Consider the following 27,552-nt stretch of genomic DNA (forward strand, 5'->3'; position numbering starts at 1 on the left):
CTCTCAGCGGCAGCTTTAAGCGACGATCTCATTGCAAAACTCGGACCGTCGCCGAAACAAAGACGGTTTTGTCGAGTTATTCAAATAAGGAAGGAGAGGCTCTACACCACTCTCTCACTTGAGTATCATACCTAGTTATTTTCAGATGATCAAATATTTCTATTTTGTAGCTTTGGCAACTATGTGTGTGTTTTCTATCACAGTTCGCTCCTCTCCCTGTAGGCTTTACAGACGCTCCCCACCACTTGGCTGCAACCCTTCTAATTTAGTGTAGTGAGAATTCTGGGTCACTGGCAGCATTTGGAACTGCTGATCTGCGGTCAAGAACGCTGAATTCATCTCAGCCTATGCTGCCCTTCATTCCCTTCCCATTTTTTGGGGCCCCAGAGAACACAGCAACTCCAGCTGCTCTCTCTTTATCTGATTACGTTTTCTTTCATATTCCAAGAGCATCTGGTCGTCGCGCTGGGGCTACTCATTTCTCCTAAGTAGAGTCTCTTTTCTCCCTCCCTCTTTCACCTGAAAAAAAGAATGCACTTCGTGAACTAACACTTGCACGTAACTTTTTAATATATATTTTTTCTTACTAGCTCTGACTTTGCTGATAGCTATTTTGAAGAAAAATGTACTTACTATGACTGTGATGTGGTTTTCCTACCTAGCTATCTTAAGATTAACGCAGTAACTGTAAGTCGCTCTGGATAAGAGCATCTGCTAAATGACTAAAATGTAAATGTAGTATGTCGTGACGTGACTATCATTAATGTGATGACTCTTATTTATCGAATCAACTAACTATGTTTAATTGTTACTCGATTAAATTAATCATGTAACAACTCATTAGGAATTTGGGGCACCACGGAAGAAGTTGTTTAACGACTTACCATCTCCCGAATTAAATTCTAAAGATATATAAATATAGGTTATATATCGATAACAGTCACTTATTAATCATTACCTCATATTAGTCTTATTCTGAACGTCGCATAATCCTTGGATCGGCAAGAACCCCAGCCTTTCTGATTATTCAGTACTACACAAATTGATTTAATCATTTATTTACTAACTAACTAAATAATAACACAGAATACACATACACACTTACATGAGACAGCAGGAAATTAAGAAACTTGCAAACCACAACCAAGATATTCTGTCCTTTTTTAGCAGACTGTCCAGAGGTCTGTTTTATTTATCTCCAACAACAAAGTTGGCACCCTGCCAATCTTGCTGACGGATGGGAAATATAACCACTCTCAAATTCATAGAGAGAGCTATGGATGCAAGGACTGACCATCCATGAGATCAAACTGATAGCATTTTATTTACTTTTGACATTTTTACACACCTTTTTTCTTCACAACGGGCTCGGGAGACCCCCCAAACTGTTCTTCTTAACACCCGCTCAGTTGAAACACCGTTCAACTGATGATCGCCTGCAATCTGCCCGCCACAAGGAGTCGCTAGAGAGCAATGAGCCAAGTAAACCCCCACCCCGGGCCAAACCCTCCCCTAACCCGGACGATGCTGGGCCAATTGTGCGCCACCCTATGGGACCCCCGGTAGCAGCCCGTTGTGACACACCCTGGGATCGAACCTCAGCTGTAGTGACACCGCAACACTGCAATGCAGTGGGAGGCCCAAAATGATTGTTTTAACCATGTTGAGACTATACAGTGTTTGTTTACAAATAATGGAGTAAAGAAAGCTTATATTTTGGGTTCGGGTATGGTACAGCAGTTGAACTAATCTTATAAGGCATTTATCAGGTCTATAAGAATCAATTCGTATATATATTATTGATTTAAAAGTCCAAAAATGTATGTACCAATTGCAGATTGCTCTTATAAACGCCTACCACTCAGTAGTAGTAATAATTGCCATTTTAACTAGTAGCTATATGTATCAATCCTTTCCAGATAACAGAGACCAGCTACAGACTAAGAGAGATGCTCTTAGCAAGAGGTTTACCAATTTGAGTAAACCCAAAGCAATAAATTGTCATTAATAATCACACATGCTTGATTGTGCCTGTATTGTTTCATTAAGTGTACAGTGTAATAAGTTGAAGGAAATTTATGTTTTCGTCTGACATAGATGAAGAGGGGACCTGGCAATGGGTGGATGGATTACACTGATCACAGTGTAAGAGATAAACACTCTGACAATAAGGTTGTAACCAATCAAGACCGCAATCTAATAGTTGGGTCGTTCCACAAATTCTGTGCCTTTTGAGAAGTGTAACATTCTGTCATAAAAACAACTTAATAAAAAACGAGTTTTCCCATCTAAAGAGGTTAAATAAATAAAAAATACTAAAGTAAGTGGCAAGAATGCAAGCTTAATGTTTTTTTGTTATTGGTAAGAGGGTTGAACCTAATCTAACACCTCTGGAGAGACCTGAAAATAGCTGTGCAGCGACGCTCCCTATCCAACCTTACAGAGCTTGAGAGGATCTGCAGAGAAGAATGGGAGAAACTCCCCAAATACAGGTGTCCCAAGCTTGTAGCATCATACCCAATAAGAATCGAGGCTGTAATCACTGCCAAAGGTGCTTCAACAAAGTACTGAGTAAAGGGTCTGAATACTTATGTAAATGTGATATTTTTTTATTTTTATACATTTGCAAAAATTTCTAAAAACCTGTTTTTGTTTTGTCATTATGGGGTATTGTGTGAAGATTGATGAGAATTTTTTTTATTTAATCAATTTTAGAATGACGTAACAAGATTTGGAAAAAGTCAAGGGGTCTGAATACTTTCCGAATGCACTGTATCCATATTACAAAGGCACTTAATTTAATATAACAGGATTTTAAAATTCAATATTCGTGCACACTTTCTAAAATATCAAAGGGACACAAAAGTCACTCTTGTGGAATGACCCAGTTATATTTTTGGACCATGTTTTTTACCACAGTTTTTACCAACACTCAGTGTCTCTGTTGTTAACCCTGTAGGTACTGGTATCCACCACAGCCTGATAGTTCAGGTCCTACTGGGGTTGAGGACTATGCTGAGATGGACCCAAATACTGGACTGCATCCTTTTAAGTGTGGAATGAAGTGTGGAATGACAACTCTTTGAACTAACGTACATGTGACACCACAGGCTAACAGTTTATTAACTATCTAGCCTTTACCACTCCTCATCCCTCCATCCTAACCTCAACACCTCGTCAGCCCATCAGACCGTGCTAACCCCCACCTGAATCCCCATCTTTAACTTCCCTAAATCATCACAGAAGTATACTGACTGCATGTTGAAGACACGACAGTGATACAGTGCTCCTTTAGTACCTCTGTGAAAAGAGCAGTTTAGGGGAAACTGAGCAATCCCAGTAGTCCTCTATTTTACAAGACTCAAGCCTCACAGCCAGTGCAGTGCATCCACATAATCAACACCCAGGGCCGTGCTAGTGCTATTGATCCCTGCCCTCCTCTCACCAAGCTTGTTACCCTGGTCTGATCACGTAACTGCTGTGGCTGCTGGGCGGGCTGGGGCCTATCAGAGGCTCCTAACAGCACCTATCAGAGGGCCTAACATGGAGCCCTGGTGGATGGCCTGGTGGATTTGGACCTAACTGCTGTGGAATCTGTGCTGGCTACAGTCACACAGGGCCAAACAGAGGGCCTAACATGGAGCACACAGAACCCTGAAGGCCTGAGCAGGCCTGGTGGTTGGCCACAGAGCAGCTAGGCCACACTAATTTCCACATAGCCCTCATTAGTCCATCCCTGTTCAAAGCACAGCGGAACCCTGGGAATTAACTGGGATAGCTTCCGCCTCCGGGAGGGCTCTGGAACTCCTTTATCTTAATGCCAACCAGGGCACGATGCCAAACTCACCCTCTATTTCATTGTTGTACAATTGTTGGGAATGTTGTAAGACAGGCAATAAGGCAGCATCTGATTAAAATATATATTTTTAAATATCTGGCAAAGTGGGGTAAAGAAATGCAATAATTTCTAGTCCAACGCAGTTTGTATGCTGAACTTATCAGCACGGGCACTTTGTTTATACTGAGAGCAGAATTAGCTTTGCAGGAAATCAAGGGCATGTTTTATCCATTTAAATAATTATTGTTGAATGAATGGCAAGCAAGGTGTTATAGTTAATTTAAGCAGAGTGTGGAAAAAACTCATCTACTTTGCCATGCTTTGTATTAGGCTTTGTACTTGGTCTCCACTGTCAGGTTGTACTCTGTGTGCACGAAGACACAATGGGGATAGGAGCGAGTGCTGAAGCAAAACCAAACCTGTGCTACTTTCTGAATGAGTGCTGAAGTGAGGTGTTGTTTTGTGGTGGATAGCTCAACTTATTCTGATTTAGGGCGTGGTTACTCTGCCACAGCCCAGCACTTACTGACATGGTTGAGCGTTCAACACTAATCCAGTTATAATACAGTATCCTAGCTCATTGAACCATTTCTAACAGGCCCTCTTACTTTTTATTCCTCAACCCTCTGGGTTCAATGCAATTGGCTGTCTGTTGTTATTTTTGGCTTTATAAATATGTACAGTAGAGGATCCACTTCCCTTTCCCATGTGGGGATGACCAATATTGATTTCTCCCTCCTATATGACTCCATCATCAGGAGTCAGTCGGGCATTTGGCCTCCTTGTTTCTCCAAACATTGTTCCAGGCTTCAGATCACTCTGACAGCCTCTGTGATGGCACAAAATATGCTTAATTTCCAATGAAAGGATCAGAAATTACTGTAAATCTTGTGAAATTACCCTTTTTCCACGTACCTTTTCTATTTGCACCATGAAATCTAAATGGGCTATTTTGTTCTGTTATCTCAGCTGTGCAGACATCAATGACTGGTTCAATAATTAAGATCTTGGTCTGTGCCTTGCCTCTGAATGAGACTGGAACAATCTCTCTTCGCATTAATGTTAATCACATAACAACTCACTTAGGCTGCAGATGAATCTTTTCAGTATTATTATTAAACACTTTCACTTTGAGAGGTTTTATTCATTAAGATTAAGAAATTATCATGTAATTCAAAAGATGCTGCTGCTACCTTGGCCCAGGTCTTTGTTGTCAGAGATTTGATCTCATTGGGGACTGTAACAACGGATGAGGTAATAACACAAGATAATGTCATAACTTCCAATAATGTAAGAACTTCTTGTGATGTAATACATCCAGATAATGTAATAAATCGCAGGATAAACGTTGAACTGATAATGTTATAACTTTTTCAGAGATAATTTTAAAATAAAGTTGTATGTAACGATTAGCAAATAAATAAATCGACTGTCTTTACTGAAGAGACGGAGACAGTCCATCTGGCTCAAATGACTTTGAGTCAAGCTATGACGTGGTCTGAATGTTTTCCTAGCTGAAATCACATTTGGACATGGTGTGATGTGGTGTGTCCTTCAAGCTGCTAGGCTTGCAGTTACATTTGTCCTAATTTAGTGCTTAATTGTGCTGGGCATACCAGCTAATTAAATGTTCAGAGGAGTAATGAATTAGGTGGGTCGCTCATAACAACTACAGTAATTAGGCAGAAACAGTCTAACACCCCACACATACAGATTTAGCAGAATCAGGAGAATAAGGACTCCCTATGACCCTTAGCTAGTGATTAGTCGCTGTAAATTTTTCGCAACATGATTTTAAGGGGCAACAACGTGATTGTCGTTGATTAAATCTCAGAAAGCGTATTCTTTGCTCTAGTCTTTCCCCAGACAGTTTTTTCCCCCTGTCTGGGGAAAAAACGATCTAATGAAGAACATTTTTATGCTGTTGATGCTATACAACTTTGTTGCACCATGTGATACTTGTTCCAACAATCTACTCACAATCAAGATTGTCAGTAATGTTATCTGAAACATCAGTATAAACAACATGAGGTTATAATTATTAAAATAGATTGATTTGACATTGATGGTAAAAACAACAGCTTTTATATACAGAATGACTACCAGGCTAGATGTGGTGGGAGAGATCATTCTCTTCTGGCAGAAACTCTCCCACGGTGAGACATTTCAGCTGACAGCTTCACTACAGAACCCTAGACAGAAACTGTCAAGAAGTGTGCTGCACCTTCCAACACAATGTAGTCATCATGATGAAACTGTCAGTCAGTTTCAGCCAGCCACAGCCGCTATGTTATGGGATGTGTCAAGGCTTTTCACCAGAGACAAGAGCAGAGTGGCCCTAGCTATCGTAACTGAGTTCAAATGCTATACTAATATTATCTGTGCTTGATTGAGCTTGTCTGGATTAATGGACCAATATAATTGTCCCAACACTGTAAACCAGTGCCCATCTTGCACTCCAGGCAGGCTAGTATTTAAAGTGTTTGATAGATTTCAAATTGTATTCTAACCCAGGTCTGCTAGCTATCGGCATCATATGTCTATTTGGTGGAGCTACTGTAGCTCAGGGGCCCACAGGGGATACAGCCAATAGGGTTTAATGATGACTGGTGGGACAGATGGTTTTTGTAGTCTGATAAAGTGATGGCTCCCTGCCACAAAACAAAGTCTTACAGGATTTAGGAGTGAGGGAGAAGAGAGGAAGGAAGGGAGTGTCACGTTCCTGACCTATTGTTCCTTTTTCCTTTTATTTATTTAGTTGGTCAGGGCGTGAGTTGGGGTGGGTTGTCTATGTGTGTTTTTCTATGTTGGGGTTTTGTGTTCGGCCTGGTATGATTCTCAATCAGAGGCAGCTGTAGATCGTTTGTCCCTGATTGAGAATCATACTAAGGCAGCCGGGGTTTCACGTGTGTTTTGTGGGTGGTTGTATCGCGTGTCTGTGTATGTCGCACCACACGGGACTGTTTGCGGTTTGTCACGTTTGTTGTTTTTGTATGTTAAGTGTTCAGTCTGTATTCATTAAATAACCATGGACACTAACCACTCTGCATATTGGTCTGATCCTTCTCGCCTCTCCTCCTCGTCCGAGGAGGAGGATTACGACGATCGTTACAGGGAGAGAGGGGAGGAGAGAGGAAGGAAAGAGAGGGAGGAAGGGAGGAGAGAAGGGGAAATAGAGCACTCTACACAGTGGTAGGCCGATAATGATCTCATTGAAGATGACTTATTGTTTAAATTGACCTCTTGTTATTATCTGAATCTTGTTAAGTTAATTCCCATCCATCACCCCTATCCTCCCCTCCAACATACACACCACATACTGGCTTTAAACAGTTCTCTATGAGGTCTTGTTTTTGTCGGCATCATATAAATAAAGGAATATGTACGCTCACGACGCTGCGCTTTGGTCTACTTCTGTTGACAGCCGTGACAGGGTCAAACGTTTCGGGTAGCCTTCCACAAGCTTCCCACAATAAGTTGGGTGAATTTTGGCTCATTCCTCCTGACAGAGCTGGTGTAACTGAGTCAGGTTTGTAGGCTTCCTTGTCGCACACGCTTTTTCAGTTCTGCCCACAAATGTTCTATAGGATTGAGGTCAGGACTTAGTGATGGCCACTCCAATACCTTGACTTTGTTGTCCTTATGCCATTTTGCCACAACTTTGGAAGTATGCTTGGGGTCATTGTCCATTTGGAAGACCCATTTGCAACCAAGCTTTAACTTCCTGAATGATGTCTTGAGATGTTGCTTAAATATATCCACATAATTTGTGTTCATCGTGATGCCATCTATTTTGTGAAGTGCACCAAGTCCCTCCTGCAGCAAAGCAACCCCACAACATGAGGTTACAAGGTTACACAACAGGTTATGTCGATATAGGACTCGCTTTACTGTGGATATAGATACGTTTGTACTTGTTTCCTCCAGCATCTTCACAAGGTCCTTTGCTGTTGTTCTGGGATTGATTTGCACTTTTTGCACCAAAGTACGTTCATCTCTAGGAGACAGAACGCGTCTCCTTCCTGAGTGGTATGACGGCTGCGTGGTCCCATGGTGTTTATACTTGCGTACTATTGTTTGTACAGATGAACGTGGTACCTTCAGGCGTTTGGAATTTGCCCCCAAGGATTAACCAGACTTGTGGAGGTCTCCAATTTTCTTTCTGAGATCTTGGCTGATTTCTTTTGATTTTCCCATGATGTCAAGCAAAGATGCACAGAGTTTGAAGGTAGGCCTTGAAATACATCCACAGGTACACCTCCAATTGACTCAAATGATGTCAATTTGCCTATCAGAAGCTTCTAAAGCCATGACATCATTTTCTGGAATTTTCCGAGCTGTTTAAAGGCACAGTTAACTTCGTGTATGTAAACTTCTGACCCACTGGAATTGTGATACAGTGAATTATAAGGGAAATAATCTGTCTGTAAACAATTGTTGGAAAAATTACTTGTGTCATGTACAAAGTAGATGTCCTAACCGACTTAACAAAACTATAGTTTGTTAACAAGAAATTTGTGGAGTGGTTGAAAAACGAGTTTTAATGACTCCAACCTAAGTGTATGTAAACTTCCGACTTCAACTGTACATGTGCGCTATGGAACAGAGAGAAGATGCAGAGAAGAGACGAGACAGGGAATCAGTGGTTAAGGATAACATATTACTTTCCTGAGAAACAGTAGCCGCAGGATCACAGTACACTTGAAAATCAACAAACACTAAGGCTGCAGTCCAAACACTTAAAAAACACACCCAATCCCTTCAGCCCTCAAATTAAGTGGACACTTCTGATGACGTATCTGTCAGGACCAGGTGTGAGAAACAGTCACTAATAGTCGGCAGAACCCAGAAGATGAGGCAGACACAGCAGTACTAGAGATGGTGGTTTAATAAAAGAAAAGATCTTCAGGCAAAGAATCTAAATCCACAATGACAAAAATAAAGCCAAGAGGAAAAAATGGATATCCTCCAAAATACAAAGAAAATCCACAAAGTGGTAAGAACAGCAGGGAAAAAACAAACCTCAAAAGACTAATCAAAAATAAACAACAACAAAACCAGAGAACCTCTGGAAAATCCAACAAGAGAAATATATGTTCACAACAAGGCTGGGGCTGGGGCTGAGTGCTAACATACAAACACTGAGCAAAGAACTGAGGAACACACAGGGTTTAAATACCTACAATGAAATGACACACAGGTGCAAATAATAATTAGAACAAGGAAAAAACAAAAGGTTCAAAAAGGTGCAATGGGGGCATCTAGTGACCAAAACCTGAACAATCATGGCCAAATCCTGACAGAATCCCCCTCCTAGGAACGGCTCCTGACGTTCCTACCAGCCTTCTCAGGGTGGAGGGCCCTGAACTGACGAATGAGGTCAGGGTCCAGTATATCTTTGGCAGGAACCCAGGAGCGCTCCTCGGGACCGTAGCCTTCCCAGTCCACCAGATACTGCCAGGACCGCTGCACCCGGCGGGAATCCAGTATCCGATGGACGGTATAAGCCGACTGGCCTCCGATGACACGGGCGGAGGGGGAGGTCTGCCTGCCGGGATAAGGGGAGAAAAAACAACAGGTTTTAATAAAGAAATGTGAAACGTGGGATTAATCTTAAGGGATCTGGGTAAGTGCAGGCGAAAAGTAACGGGATTCACTCTCCTGGCAACCTTAAAGGGACCGATGAATCTCTGGGACAGCTTGCGAGACTCCACCCGTAGTGGTAAGTTCTTAGTTGAGAGCCAAACTCTCTGGCCGGGGTACAGGGTAGGCCCGGGACGGCGACGTCTGTTGGCTTGTCGTTGGTACTGCTGTGAGGAACGCAGAAGATTAAGACGGGCCTTCTTCCACGTAAGCCGACAGCGTCTGATGAACCTCAAGGCTGAAGGCACTCTGACTTCTGCCTCCTGGTCCGGGAACAATAGAGGAGCATAGCCAAACTGACACTCGTGCGGGGATATACCAGTGGAGGAGGAGCACAAGGTGTTGTGCGCATACTCGGCCCAAACAATGAAGGATGACCATGTGGACGGGTTGTTGGAAACCATACATCTGAGGGTGGTTTCCAGCTCTTGATTCATCCTCTTGGTTTGGCCGTTGGACTCCGGATGGTACCCTGAAGATAGACTGGCCGTGGCCCCTATGAGTTGGCAGAAGGCCTTCCAAAACCTTGAGGCGAACTGGGGACCTCTGTCGGAAACCATATCTTGCGGAATGCCAAAGACTCGGAACACATGGTTAATCACCAACTCAGCCGTTTCCTTGGCAGAAGGTAATTTGGTCAAGGGAACAAACCTGGCCGCCTTAGAAAACCTGTCGATGATGACTAGGATAGTAGTATTACCATGGGACGGAGGAAGGCCAGTAATAAAGTCCAACGAGATATGGGACCAGGGTCGGTGGGGAATAGATAAAGGGTGAAGGAGTCCTTGAGGGCGGAGGTGAGAAGATTTGCCCTGGCAGCACACGGGACAGGCCTTGACGAAAGTGGCAACGTCTTCTTTTATGGTGGGCCACCAGAACTTACGCTGGATGAACTCCAAGGTGCGACCTACGCCCGGGTGACAGGTGAGGCGAGAGGAGTGCCCCCACAGAAGGACTTGGGACCTTGCTGCCTTGGGAACAAACAACCGATTGGCAGGACCTCCTTTAGGACCCGGTTCGATGGCTTGAGCTTGTCTCACGGTATCCTCAACTTGCCACGAGATCGGAGCCACGATCTTAGCGGCAGGAAGAACAGTCATGTCAGTATCTTCTCGAATGGCAGGAGAGTAGACTCGTGACAAGGCGTCCGGTTTGAGATTCTTCGACCCGGGTCTATAGGTGAGGATAAACTGGAATCGGCTGAAGAAAAGAGACCATCGAGCTTGTCTGGAGTTCAACCGCTTCGCCTGCTGGATATACTCCAGATTTTTGTGGTCCGTAAGCACTTGAAACGGTTGAGAAGCCCCCTCGAGCCAGTGTCTCCATTCCTTCAATGCCATCTTAACCGCTAGGAGTTCACGATCCCCCACATCGTAATTCCTCTCGGCCGGGGTAAGCCGGTGAGAGAAGAAGGCGCAAGGATGAAGCCTCTTGTCTTCACCCCTCTGAGACAGGACAGCTCCAACACCAACCTCTGATGCGTCTACCTCCACCACAAAAGGTTCATCCGCCGTCGGTAGTGTCAGGATGGGAGCAGAGAGGATGCGCTGCTTGAGTCCTTGGAAGGCCGTCTCAGCTTCTCTTCCCCACAGAAACCTTGTGTTGCCACCCTTGGTTAAAGCTGAGAGAGGGGCTGCCACCAAGCTGAAGTTCTTGATGAACTTGCGGTAAAAGTTAGTGAAGCCCAGGAAACGCTGAACTTCCTTAACGGACTTGGGGGTGGGCCAATCCGCTACCGCCCCTACCTTCCTGGGGTCCATCTGGACTCGACCGGGTTCCACTACAAATCCCAGGAATTGTACTCGAGAGGAATGGAATTCACACTTTTCCGGCTTAACGTACAAATGGCTGTCTATGAGGCGTTTGAGCACTTGTCTGACATGCTTAGTGTGTTCTTGAAGGGAGCTCGAAAAGATGAGGATGTCATCCAAGTAAACAAACACGAAAATGTTAAGCATATCCCTAAGCACATCGTTTATGAGCGCTTGGAACACAGCCGGGGCGTTGGTCAGGCCGAAGGGCATCACCAAGTATTCGTAGTGACCAGTAGGCGTGTTGAAAGCGGTCTTCCACTCGTCACCGGGTTTGATCCGCACAAGATGGTATGCGTTCCGCAGGTCAAGCTTAGTGAAGACCACTGCTTCCTGGAGCAGCTCAAAGGCTGTGGCCATAAGGGGTAGCGGGTAGCGGTTACGGACGGTTATGGCATTGAGTCCCCGGTAGTCGATGCAAGGACGTAATCCACCGTCTTTTTTGGCCACAAAGAAAAACCCTGCTCCCGCCGGCGAGGTGGATGGACGCATGAGGCCTGCTGCCAGAGCGTCCTTGATGTAGGTATCCATAGCAGCTCGTTCGGGAGGAGATAGGGAAAAGATCCGACCTCTGGGGGGGCAGGTGCCCGGAAACAGGTCGATGGGGCAATCGTAAGGTCTATGGGGTGGTAGTTTGGTGGCCCTCTGTTTGCTAAATACCGGTTTGAGGTCATGGTAACACTCGGGAACTCGGGACAGGTCGATGGATTCTAGAGACTCGGGAGGGGAACTCGGGGAACTTGGGAAGATACAAGTGGCTTGGCACGTAGGACCCCACTGCTTGATAGTGCCCACAGACCAGTCGATGTGAGGGTTATGGCTGTGAAGCCAGGGGTATCCAAGGACGAGAGGGAACTCGGAACACGAGATCAGATGAAAGTTCATCACTTCCTGGTGTTGGGAAACTGAAAGTCGCAAGGGGGTAGTGACACGAGTGACAAGTCCAGATCCCAAAGGGCTTCCATCCAACGTAGTAACCCTTATGGGGTCACTTAGAGGTTCAGAGGGAACGCCATTCTCCTTCGCCCAGACACCATCCATGAAGTTACCTGCGGCTCCAGAGTCTACCAAGGCTTGAAGGGGAAGCTCGTGGTTGTCCCAGGAAAGGGTAACTGGAATGAGCAGGCGGGAGTTGGATGGATGGGAGGAGGTTATGTTTCCCGTTACAGTCCTCCCAGGCCTGCACGGGAGAGTGCGTTTTCCCTGGAGCCCGGGACACGTGGAGCGGAAATGGCCCGGTTTGCCGCAATATAGACAGCATCGCTCCCTCATCCGGCGGTCTCTCTCAGCCTGGGAGATGTGTCCAACCTGCATGGGTTCCGGTGGAGTCAGCGAGGATAAAGGTGGAGACTCGGAGCTGGGACCGATAGGAGCTAGGGTGAGAGGTCTACGGTTGAGCTCTCTCTCTCTCAGACGCTGGTCTATGCGTGAAGCCAACTTGATCAGGGACTCGAGGTTGTCCGGTGGTTCCCGAGTGGCCAGTTCATCTTGGATGGTGTCGGAAAGACCCTTCAAAAAGCACACTGTGAGCGCCTCGTCGTTCCAGCCACTCGCTGCTGCCACCGTGCGGAACTGGATGGCATAGTCCGTCACGCTGCGCCGACCTTGGCGGAGAGTCAGGAGCTGTTTGGCTGAGTCAGGACCGCTGGTAGGACCTTGAAACACTCGCTTGAATTCTTCAGCAAAGGTAGAGTAGCTGGCACAGCAGGGACTTTGGGCATCCCACACAGCAGTAGCCCAGGCTAGGGCTTTTTCCGACAGCAGGGTGATGATATATGCTATCTTGGACCGGTCGGTGGGAAACAACGAGGGTTGCAGCTCGAAGGAGAGAGAACATTGGGTGAAAAACCCCTTACAAACACTCGGATCACCTGAGAACCGTTGGGGAGGCGGCAGACGAGGTTCAGCCAGGGGGTTAACTGCCACGGGCACTTGAATCTGATGAACTGGGGCAGAAGCGGTTGCAGGGGAAAGTCGATCAGAAATCTGCTTTATGGAAGTCATCATCTCCGACAGAAGTTGAGAATGTCTAGCCATTAAGGCCTCTTGCTGAACCAGAGCAGCTTCATGGCGTTGGACAGTTCCCTCGTGGTGGGACAGCATGGTGGAAAAAATCCTGGGTACTGGCTGCCTCTGGGTTCATTTTAATGGCTCAGTGTTTCTGTCAGGACCCGGTGTGAGAAACAGTCACTAATAGTCGGCAGAACCCAGAAGATGAGGCAGACACAGCAGTACTAGAGATGGTGGTTTAATAAAAGAAAAGATCTTCAGGCAAAGAATCTAAATCCACAATGACAAAAATAAAGCCAAGAGGAAAAAATGGATATCCTCCAAAATACAAAGAAAATCCACAAAGTGGTAAGAACAGCAGGGAAAAAACATACCTCAAAAGCCTAATCAAAAATAAACAAGAACAAAACCAGAGAACCTCTGGAAAATCCAACAAGAGAAATATATGTTCACAACAAGGCTGGGGCTGGGGCTGGGTGCTAACATACAAACACTGAGCAAAGAACTGAGGAACACACAGGGTTTAAATACCTACAATGAAATGACACACAGGTGCAAATAATAATTAGAACAAGGAAAAAACAAAAGGTTCAAAAAGGTGCAATGGGGGCATCTAGTGACCAAAACCTGAACAATCCTGGCCAAATCCTGACAGTATCATGACGTCTGACGAGTATACACTTGCAGGACAAGGGGCAAGGGAGGAAGGAATTATCTTTTTAAATGGACCACCCTTGGCCGGAAATTCTTTACTCGCTCATCCCGCAATGATTGTGTTTTCAGCCACCGGTAGCTTGTGGGTGCTCTATATGCGCTACAGTCAATTATGAGTGCATGTCTACTTATATTAAATATATCATTATTAATTTACGCCTACTGTATGATAGCTAGCAAATGAATTAGCTAACTAACGTTAGCCTGCCTAGCTGGAACTTCTGAAGAAGACATTTTTTTTATTTCTACAATTTCCAAAAGATAACCAAACAAAAACATATTTACTTTTTACGAGACGTGTTTGTGCCGTCATGTGCATTAGTAGCACAATTTCGAACATATTTGCATTCGTTTTTACTTACACTTTTATGTTGACTTCTCCATTGATGTTGTTTTTAAGTTTTTGCGGACTTTTCCTAGCGGATGTACAATCATCACAAATTGAATCATGGGGGGTTTCAGGATGGGGAGTGAACATAATTGTACACTCAAATAAAAATGAGGGCTGAGGGGCTTATATTGCAAACTTCCCTTGCTTGGCTAATCATTTGGACCGTCCTTCCAGATGGCAATGGAGATTCCCCAAAGGGCATAAGGTGAGGGTAAGTGGACGAGGGTGTGTCTTTTATGAGTTTGAACCACAGCCTAAGTTTCAAAAACTCACTCAGGAAACGAACATGCGTGTGCACACACAGTAAACAATTCAAGCTTCTACAAAGGACAACAGTAAACACCCCTCTTTTAACAGGGATATAATAATGAGTAAAAGGACACACCCGAGAGTCGTTAATGTCTCTAGGACGGTCTCTGATGCCCTCTGGTTACAGCTGGAACCATATGTATGTGAGTACGTGAGTAAATGAGTTAGTGAGTGAGAGAGAGAGCGCGAGGCCACTGCCGTAGGCAGATCTGGCTCTCAAGAGAAGACAGGCTATGTGCACACTGCCCACAAAATGAGGTGGAAACTGAGCTGCACTTCCTAACCTCCTGCCAAATGTATGACCATATTAGAGACACATACTTCCCTCAGATTACACACATCCACAAAGAATTTGATTATTTTCCCTTTTGTACTTTAACCATTTGCGCATCGTTACAACACTGTATATATACATAATATGACATGTGAAATGTCTTTATTCTTTTGGAACTTTTGTGAGTTGAATTTTTACTGTTCATTTTTATTGTTTATTTCACTTTTATATTGTTTATTTCACTTTTGTATGTTATCTACTTCACTTGCTTTGGCAATGTTGACATATGTTTCCCATGCCAATAAAGCACCTTGAATATAATTGAACTGAGAGAGAAAAATATATTTCATTGTGCCAAAGTCAAAGTCAATGGAAAAAAATGGGTTTGTGCAGAAATGAAAAATAAATATGTTCTCCTGTGGGAGAAATGTTATCTTCAAACACTATCACTATCAATGGTACAGTAATCTGACAAGGAGTTGTCCTTGATGGCAGCTAAAGCTTTCATTTAATGGCACTCACCAGAATGAGAGAAAAGAGAAAAGAGGCACACACTACTGGGATGACAAGCGGCCCAGTGCACTAATGATTCAATAGGTTGTACGGAAGTGTCATGTTTATGTTTGAGTTCAGCATATGGAACATCTATACCTAACTCAAGGCCTTATGTTTGTCCAAAGTATGCAAGTCTTACCTAATATTAGGCAAATGAAAGGAAGACTATTGGATGCCCGAGTAGCAGACCTGGTTTCAAATACACCTGTATTTGATTATTTGTTATTTAAATACTTACTTATTTCCTGTTTATTTGAGTATATTCAAATAATGTGACCCGAATGAACTACTTCTATTGGAAGTATTTTCAAATACTTTCCTATAAATAGCCTACCACTTGAAAGTATTTTCAAATACTTTTTCAAATACTATTTTCAAATACCTAATGCATGGGATTATTTTCAAATACTTTCCAAGTGTATTTCCAAATACATTCCAATATACAACTACTTGTCTTTTCAAACAAAACATATCTAAATACTTACTTTGAAATGTCTTTGGAAGTAATTTAAATACCCTAAATAGTATTTGAACTCAGGTCTGCAGAGTAGGTTAGGTGAACATAGGATACAAAGGATCTTCTCAGGTAGCAGATAGGTACCTGAATCCAGTGTCAAGAGAGAGTCAGTGAAGTGACAACCTGGTAGTGAGTTCCAAGAGTTGAAATATGAATAACAGGGTGAGAAAGAGGAAAAAACAAAATGTAATGAATCATTGCAAGGTATACTTCAAAGTTAGAAGTATGTGTTGAGGAAGCAAGGAGTATGGATATTGCATAGTATAAAGGGATTGCTGGCATGTACGGCATCTATTTATAGTGGAAGTTCATGGCAGATCATATGAAGTCATCTAGCATGTTTCACTAGCCTCTATGTAAAGAAAAACAACTTGAGCATTGAGAGAGCAAGATTGTCACACCCTGATCTGTTTCACCTGTTTTTGTGATTGTCTCCACCCCCCTCCAGGTGTCGCCCATCTTCCCCATTATGCCCTGTGTATTTATACCTGTGTTCTCTGTTTGTCTGTTGCCAATCCGTTCTGTTCGTAAAACCTACCATCATTTGTTTCCCTGCTCCTGCCTGTTTCTTGCTCCTGTTTTCTAGTCATTCCCAGTTTTGACCATTCTGCCTGCCGTAACCCTGAGACTGCCTGCCGTTCTTGACCGTTTACCCCCTCTCTGGATTATTGACCCCTGCCTGCCTTGACCTGTCGTTTGCCTTCCCCTGTTGTAATAAACTGTTGTTACTTCAATACAGTCTGCATCTGGGTCTTACCTAAAGGTGATAAAGATAAGGCATAGATCTATCAGCTGTTGTTAAGGCTCATTTAGCTTGTTTTTGGATTTAGACTTTCCATGTTAAATAGAGTCTGGAGGAAGAGGATAAAAACAACAACGGGGAAACAAAAGCAATGTAATTTACTGGTGTGCCTCGTCTCATCAGGAACGGGAGGAGTGAATAATCTGCATGCTAATACACAGTTTATGGAACTGAGGAAAAACCTTTCTCTCTCTACTCTCTCTCTCTTCCATCTCCGCCAGCTGCCAGAGGAGATAAAAATGCAACGGAAAAATATAGCCATTTCTTTTTTTACATTTTAGTGCAACCAACTGCTGTGCACACATGAAAAGAAAGTGATATATTCCTTGGCAATTTCGATTACAGTGGGCCCTTGTTTCCCAGGCTGAGTGTTAAAAGTGCTCTTTAAATTCATCCCACACTGACTCGACAGCTGCTTTCCATCGATCAAATTCACAGGCAGCTTGACAGACATTAGTCATCAGATCCTGAATTAAATCAAGTCATTAGAATTAAAAGCTGACACCCTGGGACATGAGAATAGACTAGTGTATTCTCTCACTTCCTAGTTCTCTCTCTCTTTCTATCTCAGGAAATAAAAGCGCGGGTTGTAGGGAGAGAGGGAGAGAGGGAGGGAGGGAGGGAGAGAGAGAGGGGGAGGGAGGGAGGGAGAGAGAAAGGGAGGAACTGGAACATGCAGTAATAACATTAGGCATGCTTGGAGGAAACGAGAAGCAAATCTACAGTAATGATTCATTTCCTCCCAGGTTAAACACTGCCTCGCCTGGGGCTCAACCATGTTGAGATTGCCTGGAGGTGTTGTGGCTTGACTGACTGGGCTAAAGTGAATCCAGGGAGGAGGTGGGTGGGGTAGTAAGGGAGGAGGATAAACAGAACAGCCTGTCTCTATGAAGCATCAGATCTTCCCTAAGAGTGACCTACATTGCCCCGGTCCTTTGATGCCTCACTGGTTTCCCCAGGCAGCCTGGCGGTCCGCCTCCACAACAGAGGGGGAAATAAAAGTACACCCCCCCCCCCCCCCCCCCCCCCGCAAACACACACAGACACACGCACTCGAGCACACACGCACAGGTAACACACGCACAAAAGCACAAAGGCATGGCCTGCGGGCGGAAAGCTTGAATGAGCTATTTTGAATGAGTGCCATTGATGTGCAGCTTGCTCCTACGAGGTGAATACAGAACCTCTTTTGTACAGCGTGCCATTGAGCCCAAATGCTTCCGCATGCGCTGTGTTGCCACCGTCTCTCATTACGACAAGAGTGAGAGGTTGAAAGGCATTCCTCTGGGGGGGCTTTCACTGATCATCAAAGATCTTTACCCCTGCGTACCCGCTCCACTGCCAGGGTGCAAACATGGCACAGCCCCAACTCCTCTGACTGCCGGCAATGGCCACCCACCATCAAGCAGGCAGACGGCATTAGATGTGGTGTTCCTTTGCCATGGATGTCTGAGTGGCAATTGGCCATACTGTTATTGGATTCTTTCTGTGGTATTCTTTGGTTCAAGAACAAGAGAAACACCAATAGGAGAGCAGATGGAGGACCTAAGAGGCTCTACAGCCTCCCCTTCTATTTAGTCCCCACCACCACTCGCCATGCAGAGCCCAGTCCATCATTATTTGTGGGTATTAAAGCCAAATCAATGTAATCTGAGGGAGAGCCAGTATACCATGGCATGGGCTTTGTGTAGCTTTGTGTAGACTGGTCCACCATCCATTATTCAACATAAATCTGCTGCTGGGAATAAAAGGGCCACAATCAGATTAGCGGCAGGTACATCTATTCCATCTCTACCAGAAAACAACATTATCTGCTCCAAGACACAGCCCTGCTGGCACTGGACAACCTCACCTCAACCAGCCTCCACCCCCTACAACTTCTACACCCGTGCCTGTCTCTGTCTCTCTCTCCCTGTCTCATTCTCTCTCCACAGGACCCGTTTTGTGTAACAGAGTTTGCATGAGATTTGCCTGTCACGGATGACAAGCTTGTGCTGAATGTTATTATTTGTAAGAACTTGACTACAGTTTAAAGTGGTGCTGAGGATAATTCTTATACCTTACACTTTCCCACAACTATCCCGTAACCCCCTCCCCCTCCTCTACACTACCGTGGAGCCCTGGGTAAAGTCAAATAAAAATCGAATCCAAGTTTATTAGTTCGAGTACACAGATTTCCACATGTAAACCCAGGTGCAACGAAACGCTTGAGTTTCTAGCTCCAACCGATTTGAAACAATCTTGCCCCTGCAGGTCTTTCCCAGATCAGAACAGTAGTTTATATTAGATGTCAACCTCCAGGCTCTTCTTCATCAAAGGGGCAGGTGGATTTCATATGGCACTGAACTGACACACCTTAGATTACAGCCTCTCTCTCTCTCTCCAGTCTCCACGGCAGCCCAATTAGACTGCCAATGCAAAATGTTAATAAAGGTCTGCTGTATTTGATGAAACGCTAGAGACCCCGGCCTTATGCTCTCTGTAGCACATTAGAGAGAACCCACATTGTAAAGAAGCTATAAAAACATATTTAATCTGTGCACGGGGGTGTAATGCATTGACATATGTTGTGGGAAAGTTGTGAAATTGAGAGTAAATTATCTTGGCCCTCCTTATAAAATAAAATGTTCCCCTACCTTATAATATCTTCAAAAAAACAATATTTTTCCCTTCAGACCTGTTTTTCTGGCCTCGCATCTCGTGTAAAACAGCAGCACTTTATCAATAACAGGGTTGAAGGGTGAGAGAGAGGAGTGGGGTTGAAATGGATTACTGTGGACAGGCCATGCTGGTGGTAGATAGTGTTTAAAAGCCCAGTGCAGGGGCTCGGCTGTTATCTGGAGGAGAGAGGAGGGGATAACCTATTGAATCTGATGGGCTCTGGCAGGAAATCAGTGGCCATTGAGCCTCGAAAGCAAGCCTCCCATAATGGAATACAATGGAAAATAAAAGCCACTATATAAAATGAGAATTGGACCAATTTTGGACGTCCCCTTCTCGATTCTGCTACGGCTATCGGTTGGAGGTGGAACCTCGGAGGGATGTGGTACGTTGGGCTATGCATGTATATATGCAAGGCAATGAACCCTTGGGAAACAATCTATAGCCATTGCTGTAGCTGTTTAGGAGATAAAGGAACATGAGTGCACTAGCCCCGGCCTATATAGTCTGCTACAGGTGCAGTTCAAATGCTTCTCTAAAACATCTTCTGCAAAGTATGACAGACTTGCTTGCTCAGAGGTCTGCAAACACTATTTTGTGCATCCATGCTAATGTTTTGATTTATCAATATCATAGAACCCTGAATGCACTGTAACCATGACACTCTACTGTGTTATCCTTACATGTTGTACATTTAGCAGAGGTTTCTATCCAGAGCGACATACAGGAGCATTTAGGGTTAAGTGCCTTCAAGGGCATGTTGACAGATTTTACACCTTGCCAGGTCAGGGATTTGAACCAGCGACCTTTCGTTTACTGGCCCAATGCTCTAACTGCTAGGCTACCTGCCGCACGTAGTGCGCGTGAGTCATTCAGCTAGCTAACATCTGTCAGATATCATCAGAGTGATATGATAAGGTGAGTACCAGTGTGTCACCCAGTCTCTGACAGAGCTGTCAATCAGAGTAGAGCTGAGAGGGCTGGTAGCTGAATCACCCACAGGCTATGTGAGGATAACAAAGTAATGATTACAGTGCATTTAGCTTGAGGGTTTTATGATATGATAATATTTGCATCTAAAACCTCCCAAAACCTCTACATCTGAGATCATAGACAGTCCATAGTGATCTCATCAGGCAATCAGCTGACAGTGACAACACCTGGCAACACTTCTTGATGGCAGGCAAAGACAGGTGAGCAGAGATAGCAGATTAAGGGAGATAGTGAGAAACATAGAGAGGGAAAGATGGAGAGAAGATGAGGAGGAGAGGCAAATGTCCCCCAGAACACAACAGAGGTGGAACCCCACCCCCAAGAGATGATGACAGTTTGAGGTGGCCCCCCTGGCACCTCCTGGGCCTGGCACTGTGCCAGCTGTCTCCTACCTCCTGCCACCTGCCACCCCAGTCCTCAGTCTGCATTTAGTACACCTCCACCCATCACCATGGACACTAATGTCAAGGGATACACCATAAAAACACATTATCCCTCCTGAAAGCTTTTCCCCCCTTAGTAATTACTACGATAAATGTTTACAAGTGCTTATATATGCTATTATATAGCAGTAGACGCTGTTATGTTGAGCATCAGTAACCAAGCACTGTATGGTCAACATTATTATCAAGTAAATCATGAGGCAATAAAATCCTCCTTTAGCGTATAGCTGAAATGAACCATAATTTAGCTTGCTGGTCCAACTGAACATGTGTCGAGGGAGGCAAAAAAAAAAACTGACAGCTTAGCAGCGAGGTTGACACTTTTTAATGGCGTAGTAGACAAAGGTTAATTAAGCGAAGTGCGGCACTTCCTGACTGGGTATTTTTAATTCTGCCAGTGATGGCATAAATGTGAGAGTGTGATGATTATCATTTAACCCTGAGCACGACATTAATAGACTTGCTAATAGAAAAGGAAGGGAGGTGAAATGTTCAAATGGCACCACAGCCAAATACGTTCTAGAAAAGCTTAATTAGACCCAGACTGGTATCACCGTTGGTTGCTTTAGAAAAAGAACAACAAAAACACAAGGCTTTGTAGTTACAGGGTTACTAATTGTGCATTTTGAGATCCATGTACACACAGAGGTGGAATTTCTCTTTAAACTTCTTGCGACTACAGGGGGTGCTGTTCCGAATTAGCATTTTGTCGTCTCCAAATTAAACTGCCTAGTACTCAATTCTTGCTCGTACAATATGCATATTATTAATTCTATTGGATAGAAAACACTTTCTAGTTTCATACAAAGTTGGAATTATGTCTGTGGGTGACCCAGAACTCTTTCTACAGCGAAATCCATGACAGACAGTGAAAGGTCTGAGAGCGAAGCTCTGGTTTCAGATCAGTTTTTAAGGTCTCTGTCTATCCTATGGAACGACACGAACTGCACCCGCCTTCCCCTGGATGTCAGTAACCAATGAGAAGTGGAATGGGCCTTCTAGGTAGCTCTCAGAGGTTATAAAAGACCAAGGAGTGAGAGTAGCCCCCCTTTCGACGCTCGCCCTTACGCAGGAAGGGACCTCCGGATGCCATTTTCAAAGGCTCGGTTATCAACGTGAAATGTATCCGTCTGTAATTTAATTCGATATAGGACTTAGAAACATCATAAGGTAGTTAATTTAAACCGTTTTATAGCAATTTATATCCGTTTAGTGCGATTTTGATGCATTTCTATGTGAAGCACCGGGCACATTTCGGGGTCCCGGTCGAACGTTAGCGGGCATTTAGACGGACAAAGGACATCTTTCGACCAAAAGAAGATTAGACCCAAGAAAGAATACATTGCCCAAGAATCTGATGGAAAATCACCTCATAGTAAGTAATATTTAATATGATAAATCGTTGTTCTGTCGAAATATTTTAAACGCATATTTCGCCATTTTGTTTTCTATCCCTTCGCTTGGCGAACCCTGTATTGCACAGTAAGGATAATTTTAGAAATGTAAATCAGCGATTGCATTAAGAACTAATTTGTCTTTCGATTCCTGTCAACCCTGTATTTTTTAGTCAAGTATATGATTAGCTATTGATTAAACTAGATCACTCTGAAAGATGGCAACCGACTTTTCCATGCTGGTTTTGCTACCATCTTCATTGTATAACCACGTTTTTTTATGGCTAAATATGCACATTTTCGAACAAACAATATATGTATGTTGTAATATGATGTTACAGGAGTGTCAACGGAAGAATTCTGAGAAGGTTAGTGAAAAAATTAATATCTTTTGGCGATGATTACGTTATCGCTCTTTGGCTTGAATTGATGCTCTGGTATTGTTTGCATATGTGGTATGCTAACTTATCGATTTATTGTGTTTTCGCTGTAAAACGCTTAGAAAATCTGAAATATTGTCTGAAATCACAAGATCTGTGTCTTTCCATTGCTATGCTTTGTCTATTTTTATGAAATGTTTTATGATGAGTAAATTGGTCATACACGTTGCTCTCTCTAGTAATTCTAGTCCAGTTGTGACTGTGGGTGCAATTGTAAACTGTGATTTCTACCTGAAATATGCACATTTTTTAACAAAACCTATCCTATACCATAAATATGTTATCAGACTGTCATCTGAGGAGGTTTTTTCTTGGTTAGTGGCTATCAATATCTTAGTTTAGCCGAATTGGTGATAGCTACTGGTGGAGAGAGAAAATGGTGGACAAAGGAAAAATGGTGTATTTTGCTAACGTGGTTAGCTAATAGATTTACATATTGTGTCTTCCCTGTATAACATTTTAAAAAACAGAAATGATGGGGTTATTCACAAGATCTGTATCTTTCATCTGGTGTCTTGGACTTGTGATTTAATGATATTTAGATGCTACTATTTAATTGTGACGCTATGCTAGCTATGCTAATCAGTGTGGGGGGGGTGGGGGGTGATCCCGGATCCGGGATTGATACTCGTGAAAGGTTAATAGATCAAAACACATACCCTCTTCAATACGTTTGGTTCAAGTTACCTTCAAGAGAAATGGTTCAGAGCTCTTCAGATAACTATAACGTCAGCCGATTGTAAAAAAAGAAATAAAAAAAAGAAATAGAAGGCATATAGATGATGAAATGATTAACACACGGGCGCATACAAACACACACACACACACACACACACACACACACACACACACACACACACACACACACACACACACACACACACACACACACACACACACACACACACACACACACACACACACACACAACCCCGACTAAGGACCCGTGTCATTGGCACCATGGATGCACACAGACGGGGAGAGGGACGCTGTCGGGAAATAGAGAATTCTGACGTAGTCAAACATGTCAGCCTCATTGTTCATCTCTAACGGGCTGCATCTGTCTGTCTCGTATCATAATGGATAGAACTAATCAACTCTGTGTTATTACATAACAGGAGCAAAGGAAATATGATAGTCTTTGTTAGTCTAGTGGACATGAGGGGCATTGTAGAGAGACTAGAATGAATACTGCTGATTCGAAAAGTAAGAACTGCAAAATGCTTTGCTACTGTGTGCTCTAATGAACAGTGCTGATGTTTTCCCTGCAGGTGACACAGTGACCTGATTAGATATGGTTAATGAATAGTTTTCCAGCTCACATAGAGGGTCAATCAGATTATATCCATCACTGAAAGTATCACCACTGCATTGCAGTATACCGCCTCACTCTCCAGATAATATCATGCAACAGTGATTCTCTCTCTACAAATAAGAGAGTTTAGTTGTAAATTCAAAAACCATTAATCCATTGCCCAGGGCATAAATACTCACATAAGCATGCAGCAAGGATAAAATGACTATATTTACAAAAGTTTCAAATAGTGGATTTGGCTATTTCAGCCACACCCGTTGCTGACAGTTGTATAAATTGGAGCATACAGCCATGCAATCTACATAGACAAATATTGGCCGAAGAATGGCCTTACTGAAGAGCTCAGTGACTTTCAACGTGACAACGTCATAGGATGCCACCTTTCCAAAAAGTCAGTTTGTCAAGTTTCTGCCCTGCTACATCTGCCCTGGTCAACTGTAAGTGCTGCTATTGTGAGGTGGAAACGTCTAGGAGCATCAACGGCTGAACCGCAAAGTGGTATGCCACACTAGTTCACAGAACGGGACCGCTGAGTGCTGAAGCACATAGCACGTAAAAATTGTCAGTCCTCAGTTGCAACACTCACTACCGAGTTCCAAACTGCCTCTGGAAGCAACATCAGCACAATAACTGTTCGTTGGGAGCTTCATGACATGGGTTTCCATGGCCGAGCAGCCACACACAAGCCTAAGATCACCATGCGCAATGCCAAGTGTCGTCTGGAGTGGTGTAAAGCTCGCCGCCATTGGACTCGTCCAACAGACAAATCTGAGTTTGGTGGATGCCAGGAGAATGCTAATCTACCTGCCCCAGTGCATAGTGCCAACTGTAAAGTTTAGTGGAGGAGGAATAATGGTCTGGGGCTGTTTTTCATAGTTCGGGCTAGGCCTCTTAGTTTCAGTGAAGGGACATCTTAACGCTTCAGCATACAATAACATTCTAGATGATTCTGTGCTTCCAACTTTGTGGCAACAGTTTAGGGAAGGCCCTTTCCTGTTTCAGCATGACGATACACTTTCCTGTCCATACAGAAATGGTTTGTCGAGATTGGTGGGGAAGAACTTGACTGGCCTGCACAGAGCCCTGACCTCAACCTCATCAAACTCCTTTGGGATGAATTGGAACGCCGGCTGCGAGTCAGGTCTAATCGCCAAACATCAGTGCCCAACCTCACTAATGCTCTTGTGGCTGATGGAAGCAAGTCCCCGCAGCAATATTCCAACATCTAGTGGAAAGCCTTCCCAGAAGAGTGGAGGCTGTTATAGAAGCAAAGGGGGGACCAACTCCATACTAATGCCCATAAATTTGGAACGAGATGTTCTACAAGCAGGTGTCCACATACTTTTCATCATGTAGTGTATGTTCACAAAGATTTCTCAACGAACAATGAACTAAACATAAGAAATATCTTCTCCTGTGTAAAAGACAGAGGCACTTAGGGAGGGAGGGACAGAGAAAGGGGAGAGGGAGGTAGGTTGAGATAAAGGAGCAGAGAGAGCGCGAGAGAGAGAGAGGAGAGAGAGGGAGAGGAAAGAGAGAGAGATGTCCGTGGTCTTCCGTGATTAATGGAAGGTGACTCCACAGAGCAGAAAAAGAGAGACGTCAGGGGTGAGAGAGACAAACAGACACGGCATCCCCGGCTTCACATTAACTTCCACTGCAGCACAGATGACAACAACAGCAACAATTACAAAAACAACACCAATTGAGAAGAGTAAACTGCCTGCTACTCAGGCCCAGAAGCTAGGATATGCATATTATTAGTAGACTTGGATAGAAAACACTCTGAAATTTCAAAAACTGTTTGAATGATGTCTGTGAGTATAACAGAACTCATATGGCAGGCGAAAACCTGAGAAAAATTCAACCAGGAAGTGGGAAATCTGAGGTTTGTAGTTTTTTCAAGTGATTGCCTATCCAATATACTGTGTCTATAGGGTCAGATTGCACTTCCTATGGCTTCCACTAGATGTCAACAGTCTTTAGAACGTTGTTTCAGGCTTCTATTGTGAAAGGGGAGCGAATAAGAGCTGTTTCAAGAAGTGGTCAGGCTGAAAGCCTTTAGTTTAGTCACGCGCGTGGCCGTGAGCGCGACGGTCGTTCTCTTTCCTTTCTATTGACAACGGAATTGTCCGGTTGGAATATTATTGAAGATTTATGATAAAAACATCCTAAAGATTGATTATATACATTGTTTGACATGTTTCTACTAACTTTAATGGAACTTTTTTGACTTTTCGTCTGGACTTAGTGCCTTGTGCATTTGGATTAGTGATCTAAACGTGCGAACAAAAAGGAGGTATTTGTACATAAAGATGGACTTTATCAAACAAAACAAACATTTGTTGTGGAACTGGGATTCCTGGGAGTGCATTCCGATGAAGATCATCAAAGGTAAGTGAATATTTATAATGCTATTTCTGACTTTTGTTGACTCCACAACTTGGCGGGTAACTGTATGGTGGCTGAGCGCTGTACTCAGATTATCGCATGGTGTGCTTTTGCCGTAAAGCTTTTTTGAAATCTGACAGCGGTTGCATTAAGGAGAAGTTTATCTTTAATCCTATGCATAACACTTGTATCTTTCATCAAAGTTTATGATGAATATTTCTGTAAATTGATGTGGCTCTCTGCAAATTCACCGGATGTTTTGGAGGCAAAACATTACTGAACATAACGCTGAGATTTGTTGTAAACTGAGATTTTGGGATATAAATATGAACTTTATCGAACAAAACATACATGTATTGTGTAACATGAAGTCCTATGAGTGCGATCTGATGAAGATCATCAAAGGTTAGTGATTCATTTTATCTCTATTTCTGCTTTTTGTGACTCCTCTCTTTGGCTGGAAAATGGCTGTATGTTTTTTGTTACTAGGCGCTGACCTAACATAATCGCATGGTATGCTTTCACCGTAAAGCCTTTTTGAAATCAGACACTGTGGCTGGATTAACAATAGGTTTATCTTTAAAATTGTGTATAATACTTGTATGTTTGAGGAATTTTAATTATGAGATTTCTGTAATTTCACTGGCTGTCCCGAACAATCCTAGAGAGGTTTTAAGGAAGATAGAGAAAAAAGGGTTAGGGTTAAGGCTAGGGTTTAAAATTTTAAAACCATCACTGAAAGCTGCATTTAAATAAACTGCCATTAAACTCTGATTACGTTCACAGGAGAAGAACCTTGAATCATTTGGGGCGACAGGTTTCCTAGTGGTTAGAGCGTTGGGCCAGTAACCGAAAGGTTGCTGGATTGAATCTACGAGCTGACAAGGTAAAACATCTGTTGTTCTGCCCCTGAACAAGGCAGTTAACCCATTGTTCCCCGGTAGCCCGTCATTGTAAATAAGATTTAGTTCTTAACTGACTTTCCTAGTTAAATAAAGGTTCAATTTAAAATTGAGGAAAGCTACATTATTCAATATAAATGAAGACACAT

This window comes from Salvelinus namaycush, chromosome 3 (genome assembly GCF_016432855.1).
Source record: "Salvelinus namaycush isolate Seneca chromosome 3, SaNama_1.0, whole genome shotgun sequence".
NCBI lineage: Eukaryota > Metazoa > Chordata > Actinopteri > Salmoniformes > Salmonidae > Salvelinus > Salvelinus namaycush.